General features: G+C 35.5%; 1 long non-coding RNA gene and 1 pseudogene across 2 annotated transcripts in view; one reads left to right on the top strand and one right to left on the bottom strand.

Moving 5' to 3' along the window:
• Nucleotides 1-4,780: 4,780 nt before the first annotated feature.
• Nucleotides 4,781-26,500, bottom strand: part of LOC140618802 (uncharacterized) — a 127,213-nt gene continuing 105,493 nt past the window's right edge. For both annotated transcript variants that reach the window (XR_012018868.1, XR_012018873.1), the window contains exons 6-10: nucleotides 24,561-24,633; nucleotides 11,045-11,173; nucleotides 8,164-8,230; nucleotides 6,639-6,704; nucleotides 4,781-4,944 (exon numbers count right to left, since the gene is read on the bottom strand). This is a non-coding gene — a long non-coding RNA (uncharacterized lncRNA). The remainder of the gene's footprint in view (nucleotides 4,945-6,638; nucleotides 6,705-8,163; nucleotides 8,231-11,044; nucleotides 11,174-24,560; nucleotides 24,634-26,500) is intronic.
• LOC140608617 (pre-mRNA-splicing regulator WTAP-like) lies at nucleotides 16,542-21,127 on the top strand (annotated as a pseudogene).

Below are 26,500 nucleotides of genomic sequence, written 5' to 3'. Positions count from 1 at the left end.
ATCCCTGAATTCAGCAGTCCCAGGATATAAAAACAATGTGAAAAATTCTGTTGCATTTCTATACACCAATAGCAAAGCAGCAGAAAAAAAGAAATCAAGGATTCCATTTGCAATTGCACCAAAAACGGTGAGATAGCTAGAATAAATCTAACTAAACAAGTAAAAGATCTATACTCTGTAAACTACAGAACACTTATGAAAGAAATTGAAGAGGATACCAAAAAATGGGAAAGAATTCCACACTCATGGATTGGAAGAACAAACATTGTTAAAATGTCCATACCACCCAAAGCAATCTACACATTCCATACTATCCCCATCAAAATACCACCAGCATTTTTCACAGAGCTAGAACAAACTACCCTAAAATTTGTATGGAACCACAAAAGACCCCAAATAGCCAAAGCAATTCTGAAAAAGAAAAACAAAACTGGAAACATCACCATCCACATCTCAAGCTATATTCAAAGCTATAGTTATCAAGGTGGTGTGGTACTGGCACAAAAACAGACAGACATAGATCAATGGAACAAATAGAGAACCCAGAAATGGACCCTCAACTATATGGTTAACTAATTTTTGGCAAAGCAGGAAAGAATATCCAATGGGAAAAAGTCTCTTCAACAAATGATGTTGGGAAAGGTAGACAGCCACATGCAGAAGAATGAAACTGGACAACTTTTTTACACCACACACAAAAGTAAATTCAAAATGGACAAAAGACCTTAATGTAAGATAGGAAACCATCAAAATCCTAGAGGAGAACACACCTTGCCCATAGCAACTTCTTACTAGACACATCTCCAAAGGCAAGGGAAACAAAAACAAAAATAAACTACTGGGACTTCATCATGACGAAAAGCTTCTAAAAAAAAAGGACAAAAAGCGTCTGCACAGCAAAGGAAACAACAAAACTAAAAGGCAGCCTAGAGAATGGGAGAAGATGGTTGCAGATGGCATATCTGATAAAGGGTTAGTATCTAAAATTTATAAAGAACTTATCTAACTCAATTCCCCAAAAACAAATAACCCAGTTAAGAAATGAACAGAAGATATGAATAGGCACTTTTTCCAAAAAAGATACCTAGATGGTTAAGAGACACATGAAAAGATGCTGACCATCACTCATCAGGGAAATACAAATCAAAACCACAATGAGATGCAATCTCACATCTGTCAGGGCGACTAAAATGAACAATACAAGAAACAAGAGCTGTTGGCGAGGATGCAGAGAGAGGGAAAACTCTTGCATTGTTGGTGGAAACGCAAACTGGTGCAGCTACTCTGCAGAACCGTATGGAGGTTCGTCAAAGAGTTATAAACAGAAGTACCCTAAGATCCAGCAATTGTATTACTAGGTATTTATCCCAAGGATACAAAAATACAGATTTGAAGGGGCACATGGTCCCTGATGTTTATAGTGCATTTCAACAATAGCCAAATTATGGAGAGAGACCAAATGCCCATCAACTGATGAATGGTTAAAGAAGATGTGGTCTCTACATGCAATGGAATATTACTCAACCATCAAAAAGAATAGAACTTTGCCATTTGCAATGACATGGGTGGAGCTAGAATGTATTATGCTAAGTGAAATAAGTCAGGGAAAGACAAATACCATATGATCTCACTCATATGTGGAATTTAAGAAAGAAAACAGATGAACATATGGGAGGGGAAAAAGAAAAAAAATGGAGAGAGGGATATGAGGTATAAAAGACTCTTAATGGTAGAGAACAAACTGAGGGTTGATGGAAGGGATGGGCTAGATGGATGATGGGTATTAAAGAGGACAATTGTTATGATGAGCAATGGGTGTTGTATGTAAATGATGAATCACTGAATTCTACTCCAGAAAAAAAAAAATTGGCAGTTTCTAATAAACATATGCTTCCCCCCTCCCCCCCCCCCCCCCCCGCCAAAAAGCCAAACTTGTAACCTTTGGCCACATTCAGTTTCTTTCAATTGTGTTGATAAGGAATATGTGGTTGAGGACCACAAGAAAAATAGTCCCTTTGAACTCTAAAATTGGATTTGTTGCACAGAAATAAATCACTGATGAGTCTTTCAGAAGGTATAAAATCCTCAAAAACATATCCATCCCAGAGTGATGATTTTTAGTGTTCTTCTAAAAATGTGTCCATAGCTATCTTTTCTGGTTTTTACATTCCAAATATGAATATTTCCTTATATTCAATATAACAATAGTTTTTCCTATAATTTAAAATCTCTACTAGTCCATAAAAATAAAGTTTGTTCTTAAAACACCCACAAAATTCCTCTTATTTTACTTGGAAATATTTCATAATTTCGTTTTTCATCCCCTCTTGTAATAATAATAATACTCTCTGAGAGGATCAACCTAAATTTAAATTACTAAATGAAAGAGTTCTCATTAGGTCCAAATGCAAAATTTCATCTAGTTAGATGAATACATTAGATAGCAGTTTATTTCTTCTTGATTCCAATTATATCTTATTTTCTGATATTCTGCTTCATTTAATAATTGGGAAATTTTGGTATTCTGTAAGTAGATACGATCTGGAGAGAAAAAATGCTGGTCACATAAGTAATTTTGTAGGCTTAATAACTGGTTTCAATTAAGTTTTTATAATAATTTTTCACTAAATTTTTAAAACCTGGACTGCAAGGGATCATTTGAAATTTTAAGTATTCCAGGAAAATTCTTTAAAATATTTTTAAATAACAGCATTTTTAATTATAATTAGGATCAGGTAGCCAATAATCACAAAGTCTATATGCTACTGAACCCAACAAGGAGAAAGTGCTCCTTCTAACACAGATGTCATCAGAAGCCCTGTTACCAGGCTATTTTGAAGACAATGAATTCCTTTGCTTTTTGAAAATATCTGTCTCTGGTTTGAAATTTCCATTAACAGAGTCACGTATTTTGGATGACATTGACTGCAAAACACCACTATTACCTTGGGCAGGTGTGAGAGTTGAACATTCCAAAATTAACTCACAACTATTCACTTATAACACAGCTTAGTTCTGTCAATTTGCCATTTGTCATCTTGAGAAACAGGAAGAAGAATACAAAGGAAACTGTCCTCATAAAGGAAGTGGGATTTGAAGGGAGATCTTAGTTACAGTACAAGGAAGCTAAACCTAGGAAGTGTTCAACAGTGGGGCTCTGGATATCTAGTTGTAATGTGAATAGGATTGCCAAATAAAATAGGGACACCTATTAAATCTGAGCAAATATTACAATTTGAGACATAGTTATATTAAAACATTATACTTTGTTATTTGAAATTCAAATTTAACTGCATTATTATACTATTATTTAGTAAATTTGGCAAACATGGTATAAAAACATGATCTTGGAGTAAGTGGTTTGAGAAAAGGACCACCGTCCATTGTCTTCTTGCCTTGTGATTTATTCTTAGGAGCGGCTACAGCTGAAGGGGGAAAAAAAACCTTCAGTATTTTAGCTTGCTGACAGAGATGTTTTTGCTTTCTCTTTGTGGAAATTATCCACATTATTACACTCTCCATATATCAGTTCCTCCATTGAGTGAGAGTTTGCAATGTATCGCACCGGGTCTGCACTCTGATATAAAGAATGTAAGCAAAACCTCTCCTTCATTGAACTTTCACTCTTATAGTACAGGTAGGACAAGCATGCAAACTAGCAGTGATATAGAATGATACAGCCCAGAATATGTTATGTGTCATAAAAGGAGAACTGAAAAGTCCTGGAGGGTTTCAGAGAGAGAAAAATAGTATTTCCAGATTGTGTGAGTTAAAGGTTAAAAGCTACCAAAGGCCTAAGAAGTGACTTATGTTTTCCATCGACATGGCATATTCAGTATTGTCCAACCAGAGAGCACCTGGATAACATATAGAAAACAAGCTTTTAGGGCAACCTGGGTGGCTCAGCAGTTTAGTGCTGCCTTCAGCGCAGTGCATGACCCTGGAGTCCCAGGATCTAGTCCCACATCGGGCTCCCTGCAGGGAGCCTGCTTCTCCCTCTGCCTGGGTCTCTGCCTCTCTCTCTCTCTGTCTCTCATGAATAAATAAATAAATAAGATCTTAAAAAAAAAAGAAAAGAAAACAAGCTTTTAAGCTTTTATAAGCAGAGTTTAGCTCACTTGAGGATAAGGCAATTCCCAATATTTCCTAAAAGAGTGAGTGAGAGAAGAAAGGAAAAGAGAAAGCTCCAACAACCTGCATTGTATGTTAAAAGCTAATGGTGATTCTTCATGAAATATTTCTTGATTTTTAATGAATGAAATGCTTGGATTTTAAGGCACAGATGAAAGTAAGAGACAAGATTTTGGATGTAACCATAAGCAGGACTGAACTTTTAGTAAAAAGGTTTGGTAGGAAAAAAAAAACAAAAAAACACTGGTCAGCAAACACAGGCAAGAATAATTTATCTTTACAAACAGAAAGCACAATGTAAGATAGTTGAAATAATTTCTGCTTCTGAGTAGGCTGTAGAAGGATGTCAAACAATATATACTTTTCATGGTAGCCACAAGAAAACATGAAAGATAACAAACCTGTACCTAATATTTTATGAGACTATCAAAGGTTGATAGATTCATGGAAGATTTGAGAAGCAGAATCCCAGCAAGAAATGAACTGTACGTACATTGAGAAGTAGCAAGCCAAGACAGCTTCCATGCCTGAAGGCACATGTCTTGTTTGGGTACAAATGGGCATTAAGTGGGCCTGTCATAGATGGAAAGGCTGCAGAAATGAGGAGAAACCAGCTTAGCTTTTAAAAACAGTTTATTCTGGCAGAGAGGACTGAAATCTGGAAGTACCCGGGATGCAAAAAGTTAGTTCATGTGCCAGACAATTTCTCCCACAAATCCCTGAATTTTGTTGAAAAGTGGTAGTGAAAGAGGAGTGTGAAACAGAATTCATGCAGTCTTATGTCTTCTGGGGTGCAGGATTTCCAAAGCCCTGCTGGAACATGCACATTAAAAGCAAAGAAAATTATAGAACAATATCTTTCATAAAATATAGATGCAAAAATCCTTAAAAAAATACTAACAAACCTAATCCAGGAATATAGACAAAGATAATATATCCTGACTAACTGGAGTTTAGCATAAGAATGCAAAGTTGGTTTAATATTTGAACATTTATCAATGTAATTCCACATTAATAAATTAAGCCATACAATCATAGATACAGAAAATCATATAGATGCAGGAAAAAACATTTGACAGAATTTAACACCCCTTCATAATAAAAATCCACAGCAGGGGATCCCTGGGTGGCTCAGCGGTTTAGCGCCTGCCTTTGGCCCAGGGTGCGATCCTGGAGTCCCAGGATCGAGTCCCATGTTGGCCTCCCGGCATGGAGCCTGCTTCTCCCTCCTCCTGTGTCTCTGCCTCTCTCTCTCTCTTTCTCTCTCTGTATATCATAAATAAATAAATAAATCTTTAAAAAAAATCCACAGCAACTAGAAATAGAAGACAATACCTTCAATCTGATGAAGGATGCATACAATAAACCATAGCTGCTTTTTGTAAAATATCAAATGCTTTCCCTTAATATGTGAAATAAGGCAAAGATGCTCACTCTTGATATTTCTACCCAAACTTTTACCTGCACTCTTAGGAGGTGTAACAAGGCAAGAAAAAAATTAAAGAAAGATATAAAAGCAAGAGGCAAAACTGTGTTTATTCACAGATTACATCACAATATATAGAAATTTAAATAATCTAAGAAAATAAACTACTACAACGAATAAATGAATTTAACAAAGTCATAGAACACAAAGTCGATATAAAAAATCAGTTCCATTTTTCTAAATTAACAACCCAAAAATTGTAAAAGGAAACTTTTAAAAATACATTTATGCACTGGGTGTTATACATAAGTGATGAATCACTAAATTCTACTCCTAAAACTGATACGACACTATAACTTAGCCAAGTAGAATTTAAATAAAAACTTGAAAAAGAAAGAAGATAGAAGAAAGAAAGAAAGAAAGAAAGAAAGAAAGAAAGAAAGAAAGAAAGAAAAAGAAAGAGGGAGGTATTTATATAGGCATTAAAGAACACAATTACTTGGGAAGAAATTCAAAATGAAATATGCCAGTCCTACAAACTGAAAAGTAATCTGAGAGAAATGAGGGTAAACAAACATAAAGATAGTCTATGTTCATGGAGGAGATTGATTTCGTGACAGGCTGCTACAAGGCCTCTCTCATTTGTCTCCCTCTTTCTGGTGATAAACGAGATTTCACTTCCCTCTCCCTGCTTTCTCCCTCATTTCCTTCAGTAAAGCTGGAGGCCATAGAACTAGTTAGCGGTAGTCTAGATATTGAAAAAATATCTAAGATATAGTCATCACCCTCAAGTAATGCATAGTTTTTACAGAAGACCAAACTTTTTTTTATTCTGGCAATGGAATGTATACATTATTTTTCACTATTGTCCCTGAGGACAAAATTAGTATCTCAAATAATATGTATATCCATATATATGTGTATACATGTGTGTGTGTGTATGGAAGAGCTAATTGTTATTGATCTTGGCAGTGATTTTTGAACTTGATGACAAAAGCACATATAAGCAAAAACCCAACAATGGGATTCGTCAAACTCAAAAGCTTTCACAAAGCAAAAGAAACAATTAACAAACACATACCTTGCTGTCTGCATCTCTTCCATCTAGCTGTTCCTGAATTATATCCTTTAATATTGAACCAGAGATCTAATTTTTAAAAAATTAACAAAATGAAAAGATGACCTACAGAATGAGAGAAAAGTTTTGCAAACCACTTATCAGATAAGGAGTTAACATCCAGAATTATTTAAAAACTCATTTAACATAGTAAACCAAAAAATCTGATGAAAAAAATGAGCAGAAGAACTAAACAGACATTTTAGGGTGAAACACTTTATTAACTGTGAATTCAGCAAGTCTTAAATTTTTCTGTACATTTTTTGAAAATTGTAGTATGGCCCTAGGCATTTTTAAAATTTTATTTAAATTCAAGTACCTAACATATAGTATATTATTAGTTTCAGAAGTAGAATTTAGTGATTTATCAATTGCATATAACACTCAGTGCTCATTACATCACATGCCCTCCTTAATGCCCATCTGCTCACCCACTTTCCCTCCAGCAATCTTAAGTTTGTTTCCTATAATTATGAGTCTCTTAAGGTTTATCTCCCTTTCTGATTTCATCTTATTTTATTTTTCCCTTCCTTCCCCTATGACCCTCTGTTTTGTTTCTTAAATTCCATACATGAGTGAAATAATATGGTTAAATAGACATTTTTCCAAAGAGGTCATTAAAATGACCAACAGGCACATGAAAAAGATGTTCAATTTCATTGATCATCAAGGAAATGTGAATCAAAACTAATGAGATACCACCTCACATCTGTTAAATGGCTATCATCAAAAAGACAAGAGACAACAGACACTAGCAAGGATGTGGGGAAAAGGCAACTGTTACACACTGTTGGTGGGAAGGTTAGCTGGTCTAACAGCGATGGAAAACAATATGGTCTTTCCTCAAAAAATTAAAAATAGATCTACAGTAGGATCCAGCAATACACTTCTGGGTATGAACCCAAAGGAAATGAAAATAGGATTTTAACAAGGTATATGCACTCCCAAATGTATTGCATTATTCACAATAGTCAAAATATGAAAACAACCCAAACCATAAACAGACAAGTGGATAAAAAATATATAGTGTATATACACAATGGGATATTATTCAACCATAGGGAAGAAGGATATCCTGCTATGTATGACAACATGATGACCTTGAGCACATTATGCTGAGCAAGATAAGTCAGAGAAAACAAATACTATATGATATCACTTATATGTAAAATCTTAAGAAAAAAAAAGCAAAACTTAAAAAACAAAGAGTAAAATGGTGGTTATAGGCAATGGCAGTTAAGGAGATAAGATTGATAGGGATTAAGGAAACAAACTTGTAATGGATAGTAAATAAGCCATAAACATCTAATGCACAGAATAATGAATAGAGACAATGATATTGTACTATAATTATGTAATGTGATAAATATTGCTATATTCATATTACAGTATATAAATGTGTCAATAGGCTATCCAACTTAAATTTATACAGTGTTGCATGTCAAATTTATTCATAAATAAATATACACATAAATACACAATTACATACCTCACAGGTAGGTCTTCATCCACTGTGTCCATTCAAAAAACTCCATTGTGAACTCCAAATTAAAACCCTGTGTCAAGCAAAAGAAAAATCAACAGGTAGATTTCAGTCTTAATGATTATTATAAAGTTTACATCAATTCATTTGCTACCAAGTATAAAAAAATGCAACTACTATATTCAATAATAAATCAAGGACAAAATGAGCCACAATAAAAATCTAGTATGTATTTGATCAGATCTAATTAGCATTTAATATGATGTTTAAAACTTTTTAATGGTGTCTTTATTATGTCATGCTGGAAGGTGCCTTTTGAACAAGAACTCAACTTGAGTGAATGAACCCACTGCTTTATAGACACAATTTTTCAGCACTAATTTAATAAGGATATTGAAAACGGATAACTGGTGAGAGGTTTTCATTAAATCTAAATGGTTGAGCAAATTAATAGGAGGCATAAGCTCAGTATATAAGATTGAGCAGTTTCTAAACAGCCATCTCATCTGATTCTGAGCTGCAAATAAATATATCCATGGATGAATGTAATTGTTTTAAATGTTGCTATTTGTAAATTAAAATCTAAAAAGTAGTGCTTCCATATTAAATGGTTAGTATGAATAACGAAGAGTTGATATTTAATTTAGATTTAATACTATAAGACCACACTTTTATGTGCTATATTGTTATTGCATTTCACAAAATATGTTCTCCAATTAATTGGGCTTGATACTGCAGCAAGTATCTAATATATGCAAATAGCCTATGAGTTTGAATTTATATTGTCAAAATAGTCATCTCTCTCTCCTCTGGAGATATGGGCTTAGGTCACAGATGAGGGGACCGTAAGTATCATTTGTTTCTTCCAGTGTTAAAGTATGAGTGATTCTGAGGAATCAAGCATTTCAGCACAATCTCCTTAATTATGTACATTTTTATTTGTTGTATACCCTTCCATGTTTAAGAGGAGCGAGCCTTGAAAGGCTAACTTAAATCTTAAAAAGTCAGTATAACCAGGATTCTTTTGCTATTGCAGCCAGAATTCAAGGAGGACTCACTCATACAAGAACCACATATAAAACACTCTCACCAGGACCTTCTTTTTATTTCTAGTGTCTTTAACTCATTAAATTGAACAAATTGTAGGTGGGTTAAAAGGCATAAATATCTCAGTAAAATGTATGCATTTTCAACAGATATGTAATAGATTGAATTATTGTGTTCAACATATGCTTATCATTTTAGTGATAGATACTCCTAGACAAGTGATTTAACTGGAAATGTTCCCATAATGGCACAAAATATATGGCACTTCCATCCCCATACTAAAGATACCTCATCAAGGCTATTTAATTATGAAGGTGGTATAAAGTTATTATCGCAGGTGAACTTTATTTATAAACTCATAAACGCTTTGTTTGTTATATTCAAAAGCCTTCTGTGATACAACTGGTTAAATGTCCAACAAAAATTTATCATCTGGGGCAGCCCGGGTGGCTCAGTGGTTGAGCGTCTGCCTTCAGCCCAGGGCGTGATCCTGGAGACTGGGATCGAGTCCCACATCGGGCTCCTGGCGTGGAGCCTGCTTCTCCCTCTGCCTGTGTCTCTGCCTCTCTCTCTCTGTGTCTCTCATGAATAAATACATAAAATCTTAAAAAAAAATTATCATCTGTCTTTATGTCACTATGGGAAACCTATTGTCTATCCAAAGTCCTCAATTCCATTTCTTTGCCACCTTTTAGACAATGACACCAATGTGTCAAAGTGATGTCACCTCCAGCTGAGAAACAGCTCTGTTTTATGCATACCCTTTTTTCCTATTTGCCAACTACATTCAGAGGATTTTGAGGTTCTAAAGGATGCTAGAAACATAAGATGAAAGGAGCCTGAGGTCCTGAATCACTTGATACAAGATGAATTATCAACTGAAAGTACTTGTATTAGATAGTACCTGAGCAAAAAAGAACTTTCAGTTACATAAATCAACAAAGTTTTATTTTGCTTGTGTTTTACTAATTGTATAGTATCTGCAGCATATTTATATATGATGGAATACTACTCAGCCTTCAGAAAAGGAAATCTTGCCATTTGCAATGACATGGATGGAACTAGAAGGTATTATGCTGAGCAAAATAAGTCAATCAGAGAAAGAATTATCATGTGATCTCACTCATAGGTGGAATTTAAGAAACAAAACAGAGATTCATGAGGGAAGGGAGGAAAAAAATAAAATGAGACAAAATCAGAGAGAGAAACAAACCATAAGAAACTCAACTCTAGGAAACAAAATGGGGTTGCTAGTGGGGAGATGGGGTTAAGGAGGGCACACGATGTAATCAGCACTGGATATTATATAAGACTGATGAATCACTGACCTCTACTTCTGAAATTAATAATACATTGTATGTTAATTGAATTTAAATTTAAGACTTAATAAAATAGTTGTATAGTATCTCATGTTATCTTAATATAGACGTTAGTAATCTGAAGTGGGACTCTTCTTTTAAGAAGTACATTGTATGTGTAGTATAAGGCCCCAAAAAAGGCTGCCCCAACGTGGGTCACTTTGGCTTAAACATTATTTTGAGTTAAAAGGAATCAAAGTCCAGCAGATGCAGGAAAAGCTCTTCAACAAACCTCAGTTGTTGCACCAGGAAAAGAGCTATTAATAGATTCCTCTTTACCTGAGAAACTTAACTGCGCAATAGGACAACCTTTGTTTTCCAAACATCTCCTTTCATCTTACTCTGATAGTCCTTCTCCCCTTTGCATCCTTAGGCCCCTCCACTCCCCTTAGCTTATAGAAGCACCATTTTCCTTCATTCCAAGTTTCTTTGGAATTTCCATGCCTGTGTGGGTTCCACATGTGTATGCTACTAAATTTTACCTTCTCCCGTCAATCTGTCTCATGCCAATTTGATTCTTAGTCCAGCTAGAAGGTCCTTTGAGGAGACAGAGATTCTTGCTCCCCAACAGTGGCAGTGGCTTAGGGACCAGGCAGTAGATAGTGGGCAAGCTGATAAGAGACGAGAAAAAGATGGAGGGCTATTTACCCAATGATAAAATATTTGTTAAAACTGTCAATATCAATTTGTTGGAAGTCATCTGGCTTGTAGCTCTAGAGAAAGAGATTAGAACAACTAGACTGCTAACTATGTAACTCAATTATTACCTCCTCTTACATTTTGTATTATTATATATTTTAATTCTTTACATTTTTCTAAGCATCATTCATTGATCATTACTGTTATTTTGTATGAACAGGATATGTTGAGATTTCCCCACCTATTTATCTCCTGAGTTTCCATATTTCTATCAGGAATTCTTTTACTTCTTCCCTAAATATTTCTGTTCATTAAGATCAGCTGGTGCTGACTTTCCACTATCTGTTGGTCTGAAAATGTTACTGACTTATCTACCTTTTTGGAGGATTATTTTGCCTGATATAAAATTCACATAGGCATTTTCCCTACTGTTTGGCATTTTTAAGATACCATTCTATTGATTCCTGGCTCCATCATTTCCACTGAACAATTAGCTGTAAGTCTTTGAAGATGAAGTGTCTTTTTTACTTTTGCTGCTTTTAAGATTTCTCATTTTTCTTTAGCTCTCAAAGTTTTGCTATGATATGCCTGGGCATGATATATATTTTTTTTTTTTTACACAGTCTGCTAGGGATTTTCAGTAGACTCTTTGAGTCTTTAAGTCTTTCATCAGTTTTAGAAAACTCATTATCTAGTCAAATATTGTCTCTGCCACATATTTCCTCCACTTCTAAAACTCCAGATTGTTTCCATGTATTCTATAAAGCTCCGTTGGTCTTTCTCTTTCAAGGATTCACACCAAATACTTTCCATTGAATCCTATCTTAATCTTAGCCCAAAATGCCATTTTTCCCGTTTCTAATTCTATAGAAATATTCTTTAAATTTTCATCTTTTCACACACATTATCCTCTATTTTATTGAACATATTATTTATAGTTACGTTAGTGTTCCTATCTGCTAACTTTAAAGCTAGATCAACTATGCATCTGCTTCTATTGACTATTTTTTTCTCTTATGATCATATGATCCTATCTTATCACATGCCTCGTGCTAATGAAATGACACAAATTGTGTGTAAAAAAAAAAAAACTGTAGTGACTTCAGATAACTCAGAGTTCCTCCAAAGAGTTTTGTCTATTATCTCTGCCTACCAAATGGGATAGCTATCATCATAATTTTTTTAAAAGATTTTATTTATTTATTCATGAGAGACACAGAGAGAGAGAGAGGCAGAAACACAGGCAGAGGGAGAAGCAGGCTCCATGCAGGGAGCCTGATGTGGGACTCAATCCCGGGTCTCCAGGATCACGCCCTGGGCCAAAGGCAGCGCTAAACCACTGAGCCACCCGGGCTGCCCCTATCATCATAATCTAATCAGACACTGAGCTAAGTAGAGTCTAAATTACATTTTGTCAAGACTCCCCGATTTTTACTCACTCCTAGGGTGAGCCACTCAGGGTTTCCATCTGAGATCTAGATTTACCAGTGCTCCTTCTCCTGGTAGACCTTGAACACTATTGCTGTATAAGAGACATAAGAGTAGCCCAGATCATATAGGTATTTAGGGGCCATTGTAAGAAGTCTGGCTTTTAGTCCAAAGTGGTGAATCAATGGAGTTTTCCACAAAGAAATGATATGAAAATTATGTTTTAAATGGATCACTTGGTTGTTGTAATAGGAATAAAATGTGAAAAAGCAAGACAAGAGGTAGGAAGTCCATTAAGAAGTCTGTTGACATCTAATCTATAGACAAGTCTAGCTGCAATCTAGTCTCAAGCAGAAAAGTGATTAGATACTTTGAAATTATTGCAAACAGAATTTCCTGGTAACTGGATGTGGAATAAAGGAGAGGAGAATGAGGGATAAATTCAAATTTGAGGGCAAGAGAAATGGGAAGGATTAAGTGCTATCAATTAAGACATATATGACTTTAATGGAGTTTAGGTAGAGTAAGGTTGGGGAAGGAGGCCAGATTGGGAGTTCAGTTTGAAATTCATTAATTGGAGGCAGATAGAAATACAGGCTGATATTCAGGGGAAGATCTGGCTGGAGAGAGAAATTTGTGAGTGGTGTCTGATAACAAAGTTGATCTAAATACAGCACCAAGAATATCTAAGTGCATGGAATCAAATTGAGAATATTTACTGAAAGACTTTTTTTTTCTTTGTTTCTGTCATCATTTTAAGGCTTTATTGTCCATGAAGAGCTAACTGCCTAAATTCCAATAAAGAGAATAATGGTTTTGCCAGAAAAAGCAAGGTCATCAGTACTCAAACTGAAGGAATTTTGAAATCCTGAACTCACATTTTTTAACTGTCGGTAAGACCCAGGCCGTCAAACTCAAGCTGATGTAAAAGATGTTCAGGACGGTCAGATTTCTACCTAGGAAGATGACTAGATTCTATCACTATGGTGCATTTGCTCCCTATTCTTATGTTCACTTTAATCATTTCCATTTCTGTTTTCCCATTATCACATCAACTTCTTACAACCTCAAAAAATTTTCAATATGTCTTTATGTCAGTAGAAGGCAATAAGCTAGTTACAACATAATTTTCAATTTTTTAGAAAGAAAGTAAGCTGCTAAAACAGATATTAGTGTAAAAAATGAAAAAGAAAACACTAGATACTTTCTCATAATTGGGAGTCAAAGATCTAGAGAGCAGCTATATGTGAAGCTGAATGATTTTGACAACAATGTTAAATAGGTTGGTGATACTTGATTTGTTTTTCAATATCTGACCAGAACTGGCACTTAGAGAAAAGGGGGAAAATGTAAGGTCATCTGCAGACACTTCAGAATGTCAGCCTCCTCATTTCAAATAAGTTGGTGATAAAAGAGAAAAAATAGAATTATTATTTGTTTCGGGAATTTTTTAAAGTAAATATAAGTGTGATATATGCATATGTATATCATTTTTATCTATGATGTTTATTTTGAAAATAAATATTAAGTTAAAGTTTGAAATGAATTATGGTATTTCTATAATTAGTAGATATGTTTATGCTTAGGATGCTGAGAAATGATACACCCTGAGAGAGCCCAGCTTGCCTTAAAAACTAATCTATGTGCAATCTGTGAAATATATCTCTGATCATTTATCACTCCCATTTACAAAACAACATTTCTGTGTGTGAGCATAAGCCAGATAAACTTTCAAGTTTTTCTCATGTTAAGAGTAATAAATTGTGTCTAGAAAGACTACTAAGCATTAATAGAATCTTTTCAATATATGATTTCCATCCTATGCAAAGAAAGAGAATATTTTTTTAATTGAAGTAAAATTGACATACACTATCTTATTAGTTTCACGTGTTGGTATTTTTACACAATACAAAATCTTCCCCACATTAGCCCAGTTACCGTCTGTCATCATATGAAGTTATTACAATATTATTGACTATATTCCCTATGCTGTACATTACATCCCCATGACTTAGTTATTTTATACCTGGAATTCAGTAGAGTTGCAGGATACAAAGTTAACAATCAGAAAACAAAACAGAATACTTCTAAAAAACAATGGTACCAATTTTACAGGCTCTGTCTTTAAAATACAATTAGAATCTTACCACGCAAAAACCTAGGGTCTGGATCACCCTCATTTCTCATCTGTTTTATTTCTCGCAGCCTCCCAACTGTTCTTTCCATGTCATTCTTTGGCCACACACACTTTATTCTCAGCACAGCAACAAGAGAGATCCTTTTGAAATGTTGACTGCTCTGACTTCTCTCTTTCTAATGCTCCAACTCTGCCTCCTGGTTCCTTTGTTATCCTCCATCATCCCAGGTGAACTTTTACTCAGAAACTCCAGCAGTTTCCTCTCTACACCATCCCTATAAACTTACCCCCTGCCCCTTTCAGAGTTTTGCCCAAACAGCACCTTGCGGATGGGACTTACCCTGACTCTAGCATTGCCCAAACTCCCTATCCTTCTTACTCTCCTCTTCTTCCTTCTCCATAGTGCCTGTCTTCTAATACACGATAGTTTACTCATTTCATATGTTTATTTTTTTTTATCATTTATCTTTCCTCCTAGAAGGTAAACTTTGAGAGGGCAAGAAACTTGGTTGTGTTACTCACTGCGGTATCCTGAATGCTTAGACTCTTGTCTGTCTCTTAGTGTTTAGGACTTGAATAAAAAGTTTAGCTTCAACTTGAAAACATATCAAAACTATTTTCTGAAAACCAGGAAAATTAAAACCGCCCCAAATCAGTCTCCAACCCTTTCAAAAAAATCGATGACCTCACTCGGCATGTTATATCTGTTTCTTTTGGAATCTAAGCTCTCTCTATCACTTAATTCCCATACATACAATTGATTCTGCTTTGCCTAAAATTGCTCCATAACAAAACACAATAGCAACAAAAGGAAAAACTACAATTAGGCTGAGTTTGTTTTGGTAAAAAAACAAAAAAACAGGAAGAGGCAAAGTTGAAAAACAGTTTTATTTATTGACACAGGGGAAGTATTCTAATGGATACATTATCACATTATATATATGTTTAGCATTAGTGTTTACTTGAAAAGAGCCTTAGTTCTCCCATTTCTTTTTTTTTACAAGGTAAAATAATCCAAACATATTTTTTTCTATATTTCTTTATAACTTATTTCTGAAGTACTATGACATAATATGTGATAAAAGGGAAGTACTGAAAAGATGTAACTTGAAACAAGTCATTGAAAATAAAGTTTGGGAAAGGTGGTTTGTGGCACTGACAAAAATAGTTATAAGTAAATATATTCTTTATTTTTAACATATTGCTTTTTGAGGGGCACCTGGGTGGCTCAGTTGGTTGAGCATCCAACTCTTGATTTCTGCTCAGATCATAATCTCAGGGTTGTAAGATCAAATTCCGCCTTGGGCTCTATGCTAAGCATGGAGCCTGCTTTGGATTTTGTCTCTGCCTTTCCCTCTGCCCCAACTCCCCACTTAAGAATATTTTTTGATACACTAAATATATAGCTTTTTGATAAAATAATACTGATATATCAAAAGAGGGTAAAGGCAGCATTTATATTTCCTGGAATAAAACAGTTTCAGTGTAGTAGTTAGAAAAAAATGATGGCCTACTTGACTGCATTCCTGGGCCCCTAAATCATGATGTAATAACAAGTACATGAGGAAGATTCAGTCTACTTGACAAGAGTAAAGTACTCTGTCCAGTCCTACTATGATAATACTGACTAATGCCCACCGCATCTTGAATACTATCAACTACTCTGTAAGCAGCCTTACACTTCTGCTCAAAGAGCTCGCGCTGGAGAAAAGCATCAGCCAAGTTCTACCTACCTTCCCCAAAGTTTGAAAAAAAAAAAAAAAAAAAAGGAGGTCATGGTGGATGGAGAAGGTGAGTGAAAAGACTGGTCACATCTTCAGTCAGATCATCTTTTCCAACTTCGGAAAGTTAATACTGGAGAAGAGCCCTTTGACTACATTGACTGGGTGAAGGGCCACAGTAATAGCTTTCAACTTCCATGTCAGGGACACCAGGCAGGGAAAAGGATTATGGGCATGTGGTGAATATGGGGAGGTATTCAGGCAGAGAACTTGGTGGTTTGTCATGAAAGAGGCTATAGTTATTTACTAAACTGTGTATTTGTATACTTACTAATCTATCTCTTCATGCTGGCAGGGATTCTTATCCGTTTTATTCCCTCTTGTATCGCCAGGACAAAGCACAGAGCTTGGTACACCTAAGGGCTGAAGGGGTTCAGAACATGCCACCTCAGAACATGCCACTCTGGCATGTTGACTTTTTTGAGTTAAAGCCCTGGAGAAACAGCACGTGAAGGAAGGGCTCTCTAACCTCCTTCTTTCTATGTAAAAGCAGGTCATAATGTTTCCCATGAGAAAGGTAACCTCCCTACAACAGGAAGAGAAAAAACAGTCCTATCACCAGAGACTATGAGTTGACACCGAAAAAATGACCTGCATAGGAGCGCCTGGGTGGCACAGTGGGTTAAGCACCTGACTCTTGATTGTAGCTCAGGTCATAATCTCAGGGCGATGAGACCAAGCTCCGAGACCAGCTCCTAGTCCAACAGGGAGTCTGCTTGAGATTCTCTCCCTCTCCCTCTGTCCCTCCCCCTACTTGCTCTCTCTTATATAAATAAATAAATAAACAAACAAACAAATAAATAAATAACTCTTTTATAAAAATGGACCCACATAAGAACCTACTAGAAAATGTTTTTCTTCCATTAATTTCCCCCACATATTTCCTAGGTCATACCATTGTCCCACTTGCCCCTAGCCACAAGCCCCATTGTCTTGTCATGTCCCCCAAATTACTTTTCTTGTTTAAAAAGTTTTGTAAGTTTTTGGGCCTAACAGCTTGTTGAAGCCTTCATTTTTCTTTTGAAAACTTCCACGTACATGTAAAGGTATTAAATAAAATGTGTATGTTTTTCTACTGTTAATCTGTGTCAGTTTAATTCTTAGGTACAGGCTCAGAATATAAGAGGGTATAAAAGTTTTCCCCCTTGTAGTAATCGGTAAATTTCTGAAGTGCATATGCTCTCACCAGTAGAGTTGTGTGCTTACCAAGATTCACTTGAATTTCCTAAATTGTTTATGTCAGTTGTACTTGTTACTACAATTATGTAATTAAACTTTATGCAAATTGATGAAATATGATTGATGATGGGTTTGCCATGTAAACTAAGTTAAATACTTTGAAAGATTTCATAATTGTGAGTCACTAACACATATTCTGTGCTATATGAAGTATAGACAAGAAAACTGCAAAAAGTTGGCAGACTTGAAAAAAATCTAGAAGCCATTTATACTCAAATTTTTTGCAAGTACATGAGCTTTCATTCTAAGTGTAAGGAAACCAAAATTGGAAATTATAGAGTATATTATGGATATATTTATTTAAAAAAGAAAAAGTAAAACTTTTCTCAGCACACACATCAAAAGTGAAGGTTTTGGTCTCCATCAACAGATCTGTAAACAAATACAAATTCACTTTTCAAATTTATTTTATTTTTTAAAAGACATTTATTTATTTGAGAGATAACACAAGCAAGAATGGCAGAGAGAGGGATGCTTTTAAGCAAACTTTACACACAAAGTATGGAATCCAACATAGGGCTTGATCCCACAACCCTGAGATCGTAAACTGAGCCAAAACCAAGAGTCAGATACTTAGCCAACTATGGCACCTAGGTGCTTCACTTGTTTTTTTTTTTTTTTTTCCCACTTGTTTTAATTTAAAGTGAAATGTTAAAATATGTATCTATTTTTTTTTCCTATATCCATATTTAAACTAAAGAAAAATTTCAATTAACTTTCACTCACCAGTCCTGGAAAGAGTAGGAGGGTATCACTATATAATGTAGAAAACATGTAACCTAATATTCACTTTGGAAAGTTATTTTTTCTTAAACTATTTTATGTTGTTGATGAAGGCTACCAAGTTCTGCTCATCATAATGAACCTCAGCATAAAAATATTTTAATTTTAATTCATGCTTTAACTGGGACAAACTATTAATATTTCCCTTCCTTTGGAAACATTGACTTTGATGAAAACATTGTTTATGTAAATAACTGTTCCAGACAAGGAAGTTTCCAAGGAAACATGCTTCAAATTCTTCAATAGAATATGCAAATGAAAGCCTCTTTTCTGTAAAAATTGCCTCTGAGTGAGGGACAAAGCCTAAAACAATAAGCCAATTCAAAGAGATAAAAAGAAACAAGAACTGACAAAGTAACTACAGTCATTTTTTTTCAAAGGCCATGAAAATTATCTCCTGCCTTACAGATTTTAGTGGCCAGTATCAATATTTGCCTATTGCCAACTGGGGAAACATTAAAAGTCATTTGGGTTTAAATGCTTGTGAATTTGCATGGTGATGTCTTTGCCTTTGAAGAATATCCATTCAACTAGCTGATTATTGAGATTACATTGCCTTGCCCTGTAGTTTGTGACAGTATCTTGCCCTCTTTCTATAGCAGAAATCAATGTGACTTCCCTGACAAAAAAGATAGAAACAGCAGAGACCCCCCCCCCCAAAAAAAAAACAGAGGAAACTAGACAGTTCCTACCACTTGTAGGCATTATAAAATTATATCTACAGAACACATTCACAAAGATTTATCATTTTACCCATTAAGCAATTATTTTATCACTCTATGAGAGGAGGAAGAGGAAAAAGAGAAAGAGAAATAGTAGTCCTGTAAGACATCACTGCCTCTGACCCCCATAAACCCAGCATTCAGTCATAGCATCCACCACTCTACTCTTAAATTCTCAAATCAAGCAGGTCTAGTCTTCTATCCCCTAAACATACCATGAAATTATACCTTTGCTGGTACAAAATGTACCAACTCATACAATCCATTTTGGAAGAGAATGTTATAGGCTTGGCTGTACCTGCTCCAAACTGCAACATTGGTTGTAAAGACAAAGCTGTGAATTTAGTTTTTGTTGTTGTTGTTGTTGTTGTTGTTGTTTTAGGAGCTTTTTAATATTTTGAAGGAAAAATAAGGAAGACCAAAATGAAGACCCTTTCAAAGAATTTCAAAGAGAAACAGAGCTAGCCAGCAATTAAAGCAGTAGAAAAAGCCATTATTCAGGACTAACACAATAAAGAGAAAAAGACTACAGTATAGAACTGGGCTCAATTCTAAATACGACAAAGAAAAATAAAAATTTATAGCTAAGGAGTAAGGGTGGAGTGAGGGGAGGGAGATCCTCTGGATAGAAATTTACTAAGAGGGAACATGAGGCTTACATAAGGGGGGATTCTAGCTAAGCTGACCAAACAGAATTTTTATTGAAGGCAGGCCATGGTGATCAAGACTTTACCTGGGGGGTGGTGAGGATGAAGATCCTGATCAGAGAGCAAAGGTAGAGGATTTTGGCTAATTGAACTTAGTAAAGTTCTTGCTAACATTGGGCAAGGCAAAGAACACAGAAGTCCAAAGTGAAGGCCTATTTGGGAAAAGGATTCAAAGGAAACTGACTAAACTTTGATCAAAGAGTGACTCTTCCTCAGTGCCTTTTTGTGGCAGCGAGACTCACAAATAAAGGGGAGCACCAGGGCTGCGGCAGGGGGAGGAGTGTGGGGCCCAGGCTAGGGCGGTCTGGCAGCCTGGGCAGCCAGTGGGCAGTGGGCTCCATCTGGAAAGGATTCAAGATGACCAGGGAATGAAGAAGCTCTTCCCAAAAAGGTCTGACTCAGTCAAACAGACTTCAAAGTTATGGCACTAGGGGAGTTAATTCTAAGGTGGAAACAGTATGAAGCATATGTCCAAGCTTTGTAGGGCAAGTACTTAGATCTTAATTCTAATGATGTAACTGGGTTAAGAGAGTCTGAAGGAAAACGAAAGCAACAACAAGGGCCTGCTCCTAGAGAAGACATCCTTGTAACCCGACTAGCAACCAGGGAGCAAGAGATGCAATAGTGTACCGCTCAAATCCAGTTCCTCAAGTGAGTCCAGCAGGCTAGTGCTGCCCAGCTGAGATCAACAAGACTAGGCCCAGAGATCAAACTGTTTTTCCTAAAAGTGAAAGGTGAACTGGAAGAGACTAAAGACAAACTGGAACAACCCAAAACAAACTGAGTGCCTGTAAGTTGATGCCTGGTAGGTAGACAAATCATACTCCCCAGTCAACTTTCCTTAAAAAAAAAAAAAAAAAAAAAGACTTTCCTGAGTGCCCCACTATGAGAAAGCTGTGGTGGGACAGCCAAGTACTCGTTCCACACCAAGACTCAGACTTTTTAAGCCAAAACCAGCTACATCCTTATACTATCCAGCTTGTAATGGTTCATGTAAAACTTACGAGATGAACCTTGTGTTTCAGCTTTCTTCTCCCCCCACCCCCCGCCTTGCTTCAGAGGTCTGGTGGCCTTGGACTCTTCCAAAGAAGTGGCCCCCTCCAAAATATTCCCCTTTTGGAACATGTAGACACTTGAGCAATGTTTCTGTTTGAAGAAAATAGAGGGAGAAACAGAAGTCTTAAGTCTGTGGCACACAGTTTGGAGGAATGAAAATCTAGAGACTCAAAATCATGAATTGAACATGTAAAATTCCAGTAAAATGTAAAAATGGAATATGCATGGCTCTTAACCATGAGCATAGTGACTTAGAGACACTGTATTATCAGTTTTGCCAATAAGACTGTGAACTTGGGGATTATTGTTGAACTTCTGGGTCAAAACTCAAAAGTGATGAATTTTGCCTTTAAAGAGTTTATTAAAAAAAATTAAAGAGTTTATTTGCTAAAAACCAGCTTAATAGTCATGAGAGAATTAAATAATAGATGTCAGTACAAGTAGTTCATATATTTAACCATTTAGTTTGGGGCTCTGTATTACTTGATTGAGCCTTAAATCAATGTGGTTTTAATCAATGGTTATTCTTTGAATGGTTGCTAACGCTGTAGATAATCTTACTGAGGACTGTACAAACATAAAAGTGTGGTATCAAACTTCAGGTTGAAACTGTTTGAAGCATTATAAACATTCATTTCACTATTAGATTGTATAAGGATATTGGCTATGATGAGACTTACTGTGTTATTTTTTTCCGTAGTGAAATTAAATCCCCATTCCATTCAACAGGCGCATGTTGAAAGAGCATTATCATTAGTGTTAACAGGGGAATGTATTTCCTTCACTGTATTTGTGCCTTTTGTATTGCACTCTTGATATTAAATTAAATGTGCCTTGAAAAAAAAAAAAAAAAGAGAGAGAGAAACTCTTCATCAGGCCCTAGGGGTCAGTAGGGGTAATTTTACTAAATGTCACTGCTAGGATCTTGCACATTTTGCAAAAATAAGAGGATTTCTCTTAGGGAATGGGTAAACAGTTCAGTACACAGAGAAAGCAGACACTTGTATAAAGAGAAAACTAAAACATTCAGAAGGGATAGTCAAAATGTGTGCCAACATCTGCTATGAGATAAAAGAGGAATGGAGAAACACTAGGTAAATAGAGTATATAGACAAGATGGTTGATATCTGAGTTAGAATTATCCCTGAAGCAAACGCAGACAGAAGTGTTTGTAATAGTGTTTGTAAAGTGATTTGTCTGGGAAGTGATCCAGGTTAACACTTATAAGAAGAGTGGAGAGAAAAGAAAGCCAATAAAAGATGCAATATGAATAAATGACCACTGTGGGCAACTGAAACCAAATCCTCCTAAGGAACTGTGGGAGAGGTAGAGAACATGCTTCAGGGTTATCCCAAACGAGAAGCAAGGAAACTGGGAAAGTTCCACATCACCTCATCCAGTATCTTTGAGAACTGTTTCTGGAGACATTAACATTCCAGCACTTTAGGTGTATACTGAATTGGAGCCAAGCAAACTACTCTAACACACAAAATGCCTGCAAGGAGAGAGTCATGTGTGTTTGCAAAGAGCAAGCCTCAGCATTTAGAATGAATACCACGAGGGTATGGATGAGCCAAAGTTAGAATAACTGACACATGATCCAGTCACACTTAATGTAACACATCCCATAAAATTGAGGACCCTATTGTCAGGTGGCTAAAACCGAGAGCCCTTAAACTAAGTTCTATATGGTGATTAATAGAAAAAGAAAGAAAATGCTACATTCAGAGAATATGCAGAACATAGCAAAAGAGCGCAGGAGAAGAATGGAACACAGTACCAACTAAAGTGCAGAGGGCCAAGAAGAGGCGCAGTAGCAGTTCCAACTCTAATAGAAGGACTCTGAAGAGAGTGGTAGTGGCGCATAATTCAAGAGCCAGATGCTAAACAAATTTAAAAGAAGCTTGGGAAACCTGCAGCCACGTTCAAAAATTATCACAATATCAATAAGACAAAATATGGGTCAGGAAAATAAAGGATGATGAGAAAAATGAACATCAAGTTGAAAAAACAAATGCCCAGGTCAAAAAAAGTACAAAGGATCCACCTTTCATAAACTTCCCTGATACATCATAATGACAAATAAAATATAGAGAACCAAAATGGGATGGCCACTTTCAAACTCAAAATAAATATTTCCATTGACCAGAAATGGAATATGAATGCAAAAGAGCGTGAGAGGCTGAAGTTTTGGAACTAGAAAAATAAACAAAAAGATATACAACCTTGCTACAGGAGGCTGAACCAAACTAATCACAGGCTTTGTGAATAGATCTGATATTTTCAATATCTCTGTCTGCCATGAACTGCTAATTGTTATCATTTGACTTGGTTCTGAAATGGAGGATCACAGAACCGGCTAGAAGTAAATGAAAAATGCTTGGCAGGGTGTGTAACAAAGTGGAAAAAGAGGAGAGAGGGGCAGCCCGGGTGGCTCAGCGGTTTCGCACCACCTTTAGCCCAGGGTGTGATCCTGGAGTCTGGGGATCAAGTCCCACGTCGGGCTCACTGCATGGAGCCTGCTTCTCCCTCTGCCTGTGTCTCTGCCTCTCTCTCTCTCTGTGTCTCTCACGAATAAATAAATAAAATCTTAAAAAAAAAAAAAAGAGGAGAGAAGAAGTGAGGGATGGGGAGAGAGAGAGAGGGGAAGTTCTAAAATGCATGAAGAAATATAACATTAAAAGACAGCCAAGGACATCAATAATTAGAATGTAAATTCATTCCAATTAATTTCAGTCTGTATTTAAAAATTGGGGAAAGAGTCTAAAATAAACTTGTTGAATATTTGCAATGGAAAAAGCAAGCATTGTTCTCTTTAAACTTAACAAATTGCAAAACTTAGAAATCCTTAAGAAATTAAATTGTGAATATAAAAAGATCATTTAAATATACCAAAAATGAAAAATAATGTCATTAAAATAAAATGCAAGGATAGTCCGGGTGGCTCAGTGGTTTAGCACCGCTTTCAGCCCAGGGCTTGATCCTGGAGACCCAGGATCGAGTCCCACATCGAGCTCCCTGCATGGAGCCTGCTTCTCCCTCTGCCTGTGTCTCTGCCTCTCTCTCTCTCTCTCTCTCTTTGTGTCTCTCATGAATAAATAAAATCTTCAAAAATATATATAAAATAAAATGTAATATGTGTGATTAACATAGAAATGGAAACAACTACGAAGTGATCGGGAAAATAAACATAAAAGAAGGAACTCATCAAGAGTTCAGTACAGTTCAGAAAATAATAAAAATGACAAAGCAGTGAAGAATATAGGAGACTGAAAGGCTAAAACACTTGTCCAATTGGGGAAGCTGACAGACGTGTGATATTTGAAGAGATAAGTGCTTCAGAATTCTCCAGAACTGAAAAAAAATGCATGTGCCTTCAGACTAAAAAGTGCCCTCTGATTTGTTGGCAACTTCCATACATAGACATGACATACTGATGCTGTAAAGCATTGGGGATAAAGTGACACTCGTGGAACCTACCAGAGCAAAAAGGACAAATTACTTACAAATGACACTCAGAAAGAAGACACACTTCTCATCTGCAACAATGCATTTCAAAATTCGGTGGAATAATTGTATCTGAGGACAGAAAGAAGAAAAAAAAATAGAAAACTGTCAACAAAATTTATACTTAACCAAACTATTATTCAAGAGTGAGGGCAAAATAAAGGTGTTTTCAAACACAGTAGGTTCATTTACCTACTAGCCATTCTTTAATTTTCTTAAGAAAATTAAACTATGTATTTTATCAGAAAAAAAGTGAACAAGGAGATAAAGTAGAGAAAATAGAAAAAATAGTCAGCATTAAAATTGATAAAATACTGTCTGAATTCAATTAACTACATTTGAAAAATACTAACTTTGTGTTTTAAAGTGGGGGATTAAAAGTCTTTGCTAAAGTAACAAGATAAGGAATTTCAGGGGTTGTTCGATGAGCAAATCATGCTAAGATCTTTTCTCCTTTTTAAAGATTTTATTTATTTATTCATGAGAGACACAGAGAGAGAGGCAGAGACACAGAGAGAGGGAGACACAGGCTCCCTATGGGGAGCCCGATGCAGGACTCGTTGCCAGGACCCCAGGGTCACGCCCTGAGCCAAAGGTAGAAGCTCAACCACTAAGCCACCCAGGCGTCCCTAAGATCTTTATTATTGTGTGGTGGGAAAATAGAAATATTAAAAACAAGATAGGTTTGAATAAAAAAATTGTACTTATTTTGATTTAGGATTAAACAAAAAAAATTAACTGCCAAATCCATATAAGAGAAACTTAAACAAATATACATATTTGAATATGTAGGTAATAATCTGTATTCTACATGTCTCAACAAAACAACACAGATAGTTGGAAATAAAGGAGTTAAAAAAGATACAGCATGCAAATACAAAGATATTGAAGCAATATTGATATTGATATCAGGAAAAACAGAATTTTAAGCAAAAAACATTCATTGGAATAAAAAAGGTTGGCATACAATCATAAAAAAAATAATCTTCCAAGAAGGAAAAATAATCATGAAATTGTATGCACATAAGTATACAGGCCTGAAATATAAAATGCAAAATCTGCTTGAATTACCAATAGAAACCTTAAAAAGCCAGAAACATTATATAATTTTTAATGACAACTGATCAGAAATAAATAGAACAAGCATAAAACATATAAGAAGGGCTATAAAAGTTTTTCATATAATTGTTTAGAATATTTATTAAATATATGGAAGCATTCCCAACTTATTTTCCTCAATTTTTCTCTTTTCCCTTTAAAAGTCATCACTTTTATCTGAACACAGGTATTAATTGTTTTTGCTGCAATAACTCAATAAAGAGTAGAAAAATGGAAGAAACCAGTAACAGTTAAAGAACTTTATTTTGTAAATATATATATGTATATGTATATATGTAAATATATACACACATACATTATTTACTCATTTTCCACTCAAAAAGGTGATTTCCATTAATAATTCAAGGAACAAATCTGAATCTTATATAAAATATTTCTAAGATAGGATACCATCCAACTAACTTAAGAGTGTAGCCTTAATGCTAAGACTGGTTAGGACACTTAGAAAAAAGGAAAATTGAATATCAATATCTTTTATAAGCGTATTTGCAAAAATGCCTTTTTCCCCCCAAACTCTGACTTAAGTAAGTCATAGTCAGCAGTATCTTAAACACACATATACATTTTTGTCTAGTTTGGTTTTACCATAAGGAGAATTGAATATTAATGTAAGATACCATTGTCTCCAATCGAAGGAGTAAACATATATGACAATCACAATAGAGAAGTACCCTGACCAAATTCAACATTAATGGTTTAAAAAAAATAAAATAGAATTTAAAAAGAATTATTATATCCTGGAAAAGGCAGTCTTATAAAAATCAAATATTAATGAAGGATACCATAGACTCAAATTTAAAGAAAACCCATATGACAACCT

The sequence above is a fragment of the Canis lupus genome, chromosome 1 (genome assembly GCF_048164855.1).
Source record: "Canis lupus baileyi chromosome 1, mCanLup2.hap1, whole genome shotgun sequence".
Taxonomy (NCBI): domain Eukaryota; kingdom Metazoa; phylum Chordata; class Mammalia; order Carnivora; family Canidae; genus Canis; species Canis lupus.
The sequence above is the reverse complement of the archived record's forward strand: the minus strand, read 5'-3'. Positions and strand labels throughout refer to the sequence as shown.